At 48.9% G+C, this 6,910-nt stretch overlaps 1 long non-coding RNA gene across 2 annotated transcripts; it reads right to left on the bottom strand.

Moving 5' to 3' along the window:
• Positions 1-458: 458 nt before the first annotated feature.
• LOC311611984 lies at positions 459-4,954 on the bottom strand. Of its 2 annotated transcripts, none has more exons than XR_014793187.1 (3): positions 4,865-4,954; positions 2,941-4,690; positions 459-847 (listed from the first exon to the last, which is right to left on the bottom strand). It is a non-coding gene; the product is annotated as an uncharacterized lncRNA (long non-coding RNA). The 2 variants fall into 2 exon arrangements; XR_014793188.1 differs by having other exon boundaries at positions 2,941-3,092; positions 3,531-4,920.
• Between the last annotated feature and the right edge of the window lie 1,956 nt (positions 4,955-6,910).

Here is a 6,910-nt window from a genome sequence, read left to right on the forward strand (position 1 = left end):
TCTTCTTCTTTACAGAGGGGAAGGGAGAGGGATAGAGAGTTACCCTAGAAACATCCACGAGAGAGAATCATCCACCAGCTGCCTCCTGCACACCTCCTACCGGGGATGTGCCTGCAGCCAAGGTACATGCCCTTGACCGGAATCGAACCCCGGACCTTTCAGTCCGCAGGCCGACGCTCTATCCACTGGTTTCGGCGGGACTGAGATTCTCTTCCAGCCCCCCACCATCCTCCGCCCCATGCCCCGCACCCATCTTGCGGATGATCTGCGGGTGCAGGGCTCTCTCTGCTGGCACTCTGCACGGGGGAGGAGGGAGGAGGGAGAAGGGCCGGTGTGATTCCGGGCAACCGCGGCCCTTTGAACCGCTGTGCGCGCCGCCAAGAGCCATTGGTCCGCTTCCCAGCTCAGCTCCTGGGCGGGCATCGCTTCCCAGAAAAAGGGATGTGAGTCAAGGGCAGCGTTTTTTTCATCAGGGCTGCAGCGGAAAGAAGCAGGCATCAAGCCCCGCGGTGGGAAAACTGTGGCTCGGGAGCCGCATGCGGCTCCTTGGCCCCTTGAGTGTGGCTCTTCCACAACATACCACGGCCTGGGCGAGGCTATGTTGAAGAAGTGGCGCTAGAAGAAGTTTAAGTTTAAAAAAAAATTGGGCTCTCCAAAGAAATGTCCATCGTTGTACTGTTGATATTTGGCTCTGCGGACGAATGAGTTTGCCGACCACAGATCAAGCCAATTGTTGCCACAGGCTCTCTGCAAGACACAACAGACCTTGAAGAGGGACTGCAGGACGGGACTCCGAGTTGGGGTTCTGGTTTTTTGTTTGTAAGCGCGCCTGTCCTAGAGGACCGTCCTTGGGACAGGGTGAGGAAAGAAAAACGTAGTCTCGTTAGTCCACCAAGGAGGCTGAGGTGTGAGGGAAGGATTCTATTCTTGTTTGAACTATCCTGGGAACTTGAACTTGTGAAGAACGTTCCAGTCCTGCCTCAATGCCTGATACACATCAAACCTCTAGATAACCCCCTGGAAACCCCCGAAGGACTGAGGAGAGCATGTTCAGGTGCCCAGACCACGTGACACCCAGGATCCAAACCACCTGTCTTTGGGAGGGTCACCCTCCGGGGCCAGAGCAGAGGCTAAGAATGCAGACTGCTTCTTCTCAAGAATGTGCTTTTGCCCCGAGAGTGTGGCTCAGTGGTTAAGCGTGCACCCATGAACCCAGTTGCCCAGTCCATCCCCAGTAGGGGGTGTGCAGGACACATCAGATCCATGACTCTCCTCATTACTGCTGTATCTGCCTCTCTCACATTCTCCCTACCCTCTCTGAAATCATTAACATATATATATATTTTAAGAATGTACTTTTTACTAGAAGAACCCTCCGCTTGTCTTTCTTCTTTGGAACACTCTCCATTGCCCAGTTGGTTTCCAGTTTGCAAACCCTGGGGCCTTGGGATAAATCTATCATTTATTTCTAGCAAAGCCTTCAGCCTCTTGAGTTTGTTTAACACCTTGAATCACTGTTTAGAGCCAAGCAGCTCAAATAAATTAGATGGTTAGCTTGTGTCAAAGTTTCATTTCAAAGTTGGAGCAGGAGAAAAACTGGTTGGATTTAAATTCTTAAAGACAGGCTGTATAGGAAGGGAGAGGGATGGTAGATAAGGAAGGTTTCAGTGCAGGACTGGTTAGTTCAGTGGTTGGCAAACTCATTAGTCATCAGAGCCAAATATCAACAGTAACAACGATTGAAATTTCTTTGGAGAGCCACATTTTTTAAACTTAAACTTCTAACGCCACATCTTCAACATAGCCTTGCCCAAGCAGTGGTGTTTTGTGGAAGAGCCAGCCACACTCAAGGGGCCAAAGAGCCGCAGTTTGCCGACCACTGGGTTAGTTTAAGAGGCTGTAAAGCTGTCCCAGTCTTACTGTGTAGCTTAACCCTGGGTCCACAGTGACCCGAGAAGCATTCTCAGAGGTATCAGGTGTGGGATCGCCATCAGACATACTAAGCAAAATGGTTCTGGGAGTTAGCCAGAAAGCCCAAACAAGAAAGTTGGCTCACCGAAACCGGGTTGGCTCAATGGACAGAGCGTCGGCCTGCGGACTGAAAGGTTCCGGGTTCAATTCTGGTCCCCCAGTAGGGGGTTTGCAAGAGGCGGCTGGTCGATGATTCTCTCTCATCGATGTTTCTAGCTCTCTATCCCTCTCTCTTCCTCTCTAAAAAATCATTAAAAAAAAAAATTTTTTTAAGTTGGCTTTTGTTTTGTTTTCTCACCACAAGTTCTGTTTTCCTTTACATAAGGGAGAAGTTTTTTTCCTCTGGAATCTTCCATTTAATATTTGATTATGTCCATAACCACTTTTAACCAGCGATAGGACAAACATTTGTGGCTCTGAGAAGAAATGGAAACTGAGAATCAGGATGGGGAGTGCCACTTTCCAAAGTCAGACTTCAAGCAAGTTCCCGCTTCACCCTCCCCACCAGAATTTCAGTCTTTTAGTGGGATGACTGGCTGATTCAGGAAATTTTATATTTTAGCATGAGTGTTCTCTCTTGGCCGCGACCAGCATGGCTAGAGAGCGGATGAGTCCTGAGTAGGGGCGACTGGGGACTGAGAAAAAGAAAGAGACAGACACAGAGACAGCAGGGAAAGCTGGGACCAGGTGGGACACTTCTTGGATGGAGAGACAGTGACCCACAGTTAGTGCTGCAGGTTTATTACATGCAGCATGATCCCAGAGAGTTCTAACGGAGTTTAAGACAAAGAAAATTATGTGAAATCATGGTTAAAGATCAAGCTGCAATTCCTCATCCTTGTGGCTTCTTTGTGATTGTCACTCTTGGCTGAGCATGGATAATTCTGTCCATTCCCGGCGCCTGGCTAAACTTAGGTAAGGAAACCCACCCCCATGGTGCCTGAGCTAAAGGTCAGGCTAACAACATACCTGCCTCCGGCAAAGGTGTGTTTCCAGGATGTGGCTCTGCCGACGCCACTGGACTCAGCCAACAATTAGCTCACGTGCCTTTCCAGGTGCTCTCTGCATTTCAGAGAGCTCACTATTCAAGATGCAGATCTGTAGAAAGATGTCAAATTTCTCTAGATGAGAAGAGAGGCAGAAAGTTAGGAAGACCTGGCTGGAGAAAGGAGGTAGGCAGAGTGAAATAACACATGTGTAAGCAAAGTTTATTCCCTAAAACTTAATGTCAGTGGCTTTTCTAGCAGAGTTCCCTTTTTTTTTTCTTTTTTTGGATGCAAGAGAATATGATGATTGGCCTTAAAACAAGAACAAAGGCTTCCCAAGGAACTCAGCGACAGCTGAGTCACTCATTTGCACCCAGCAGCAGATTTGAGTGGAATGCTGATTGCATTGGTGCAGTTATTTAGACAAGTCACCTTGTTTTCATTCCTTGGAGCCTCAGCTTCCGGGCTTCCCTTCCTCCTTTCCTGGTCAGGTTTCTCTGCAATTCGCACGTCCCTCCTCTCCCATTCATCACTCAGCGGGGGGCTTCATTACCAAACGTTAACCCTCCTTACCTTTAGGATGTTAGGGCTTGCCACCTCTTTGTCACCCAGGTCCTTGACTTTGTCTTCCTATCCTCCAGTTTCTCTCTCCATGCATTCCCCTCAGTCCCCCTTCTTCCGAGTTCAGATATTTTTTAATGAGTTGGAGAACATTTTTCTTCCTGTCAGATAAAGCCACTCTCCTGCCCTGACCGGCTTGGCTCAGTGGATAGAGCGTCAGCCTGAGGACTGAAGGGTCCTGGATTTGATTCTGGCCAAGGGCACATACCTGGGTTACGGGCTCGATCCCCAATAGGGGGCGTGCAGGAGGCAGCCAAACAATGATTCTCTCTTATCCTTGATGTTTCTCTCTCTTTCTCCCTTACTTTCTGAAATCAATAAAGAAATTTTTTTTTAAAGCCACTCTCCTTCCTTTTTCAAATTTCTTATTTTCCAGGAGTTATTGTGTACCACTCTGTCTGTTAGACATCCAAATTACCCAACGATAATTTGAATGGCAACCGTGTGTAAGTCATAGAGACTTAAAGGCTACAAAGATTAGAGTCTTTTGCTCCTGCTCTCAAAGTGTATCATCGACTCTTGTGCCCAAGTCATTATGATATTAGTCAGAATGTGTGCCCAGTATCCTTACAGGGAAAGAAAGAAAAAAAAAAAAAAAAAAAACACGTGAGAAAGCAGAGGGATTCATTACATTAAAAGGGTAAGGAGCTGGCATCAGTTGGACCCTGTACAGGGGGAATAAGATAACAGGCCAGGAAAGGGGAAGGCAGAGCCACTTGCTCCAGGAGTTGCACAGAGGCACGCAGTCCTGGGCTAAGAAGGTCTCACTGAGGGCTCCTGGGTAAGGCTCTGTCCCAGGAGACACCTCAGACCCCTCTCAACGGCTGAGGAATTCCAAGAGTTGCCATCTAGCTCTCCTGGGAAGGGAAGGTGCGTTGGAAAGGAATCATACCTGGGAAAGGAACCCGAGTTTCTGTGCCTGTGGGGGCTGCAATAATGAAAATGCTGCTGTGCTGGGTAAGACAGAAAAGAGAAAACAAACCCGATAGGGCTCCTCGGCATTCTCCAGACAAACCAGGGACCTGTGCATCCATTCGTGAACGGGGACTTACCGAGTGCCTCCTTGAAGCTGAGCATGGCTGCCACCTCAGAGAACATGAAGAAGAATCTGCCTGTAAAGAGTTCACAATTTCATGAGGGAGACAGAGAAATAGACAGAAAATAACTTACTTGCAACAAGACAAGTGCCACAGCCTATTTAGCACCGGGTGCTGTGAGAGCCTCCTATCTCAGCTTTGGGGAAATCAGAGGGGGCTTCCCAGAGGTGGTGACGTCTATGTTCAGACCTTGAGGATACGTTGGAGTTAGCCAGGGAGAGAGACAGAAGACCAGCCCAGGGAGGATGAAGCCTCATATGCAGTTGGTGAGGCTTAGAGACAGCAAGTGGAAGAATATCTGGGAGTTAGCATGTAAAGGGAAGAGGGGCAGGGCAGGGTGAGATAGGACTCAGAAGGTTTTAGGGGTGTCAACGTAGGTGCAGGAGGTAGCAGAAGATAAAAAGCTTTCCATGCCATGCTGCACTGAGAGATTCAGAATGTATTTCCTGAGGAAAACAGGGAACTTCTGAGCTACTGAGGGTTTTACAAATATTAAACTCACATGACTCAGTATCCACAAGCTTAAGGTATATGCAAAGGAGGTAGGCAGGACTAGCTGCAGAATTTGCAGAGTCCAGTGGAAACTGGAAATGTGAGCCCCTCTCGTGGACCCTGAGAAAAAAAGATGCCTCAGAAGGGGTCTCAGCTAACCCGGCTCAAATTGTGAAAACACAGCCTAGCAGCCATTTCTTCGAAGGGCCTCGACTCACACAAACTGCACTTCAGGGAGAAGCCTGCCCGAACTCCCTGCCTCCCTGCGCTGTTTCTGCCACCGAGTCAGCCCTGATACAGGAGTTCCCGGAATCCTATTTAAACCAATAGGACTGAGGCTTTCCCCAGTCAATGGGAGGCTTCTTCACTGACCAATCAGAGCAGCTCCAACCTGACCAATCAGGACAGTGCATTTGGGACCAATCTAACTTCAAGGATTTGGAGTCCTCGTTTGTATGAGGATGAACCAGTCAGGGGCCAGAGAGGGGACTTGTATATAAATCAGTTTCCTCTATGACTCTAAGGGCTTACTTTTCTTTTTTCTTTTTCTTTTTAAAAAATTACTTTATTGATTGGGTATCACTATTTGTCCTCATCCCCCCCATTCCCATCCCAAACCCCTCCCCATGCATGCCTCCGCCCCCCCTGTTGTCCGTGACCACTGGTTAGGCTCATATGTGCGCACACAAGTCCTTTGGTTGATTTCTCTCCTTTATCCCCTCCCTCCCCTACCCTGTGTAAAAAAAATCAATAAAATATACATTTAAAAATATATATTTTATTGATTTTTACAGAGAGAAAGAGAGAGGGATAGAGAGTTAGAAACATCAATAAGAGAGAAACATCGATCATCTGCCTCTTGCACATCCCCCACAGGGGATATGCCCGCAACCAAGGTACATGCCCTTGATTGGAATCGAACCTGGGACCTGTCAGTTCACAAGCCAATGCTCTGTCCACTGAGCCAAACCGGTTTCGGAAATAAAATATACATTTTAAAAAATTAGATAAAAAGCATTAATAACTTTAACATGGCAACAGGGGAACATAAACCAAGCATGGCCCCGTCTGGGGGGAGCCAGCAGAGGGCATTTGGCTCAGGCGGACTAGACAGCGGCCCCAGCCTCATTCCGGGAGCAACCAGCCGGCACCCTATCCAGCACAGCAGGAGGCAGCCGCACAGGCGGGTGAGGCAGCAGGCCATCGATACACATGGCCGCGTACAGCCTCAGCCTCATGGCCAGCACTAATCTGTCTGCAGGACGAAGGACTCCATCTAATCAGATCAGAACACTAACATCCCCAGCCTCCGCCCCTTGCAGTGTTTGCACAGAAAATGCAACCTCAGGGACCGCGGAGGCCGAGTCCCCACCTCCCCCGGTGGTGGCTCCATCCCCCCCATTCCCGCTAACAAACCCCCTCTGGCTGGCTGGGCCCACCTGTGTCCTTGAGCGGCTCCAACCTTACAATGGAGATGGGCCCCATCTCTCTCTTAGAGATTAAAAACAAAACTAATCAGACAAGCACACGAGTGAGCGCTGTCTCTTGCAGTGTTCTGTTTTGTTCTCTGTTTGCCAGATAATAAATGACTGTGATGAATGCCGCTTTTATAGGAGTGTGTGGGAGAGAATGAGCAGGGTGCCAGGTGATTCACAAAAGAACCTGGATCTGGTCCCAGACAGGGGGTCAGGGCTGTGAAGGTCGGAACGTGGAGCTGGCTCCAGCCCTGAACGGCAGCCAAGG

Source organism: Pipistrellus hanaki (assembly GCF_964339955.1).
Source record: "Pipistrellus hanaki genome assembly, chromosome: 17".
Taxonomy (NCBI): Eukaryota; Metazoa; Chordata; class Mammalia; order Chiroptera; family Vespertilionidae; genus Pipistrellus; species Pipistrellus hanaki.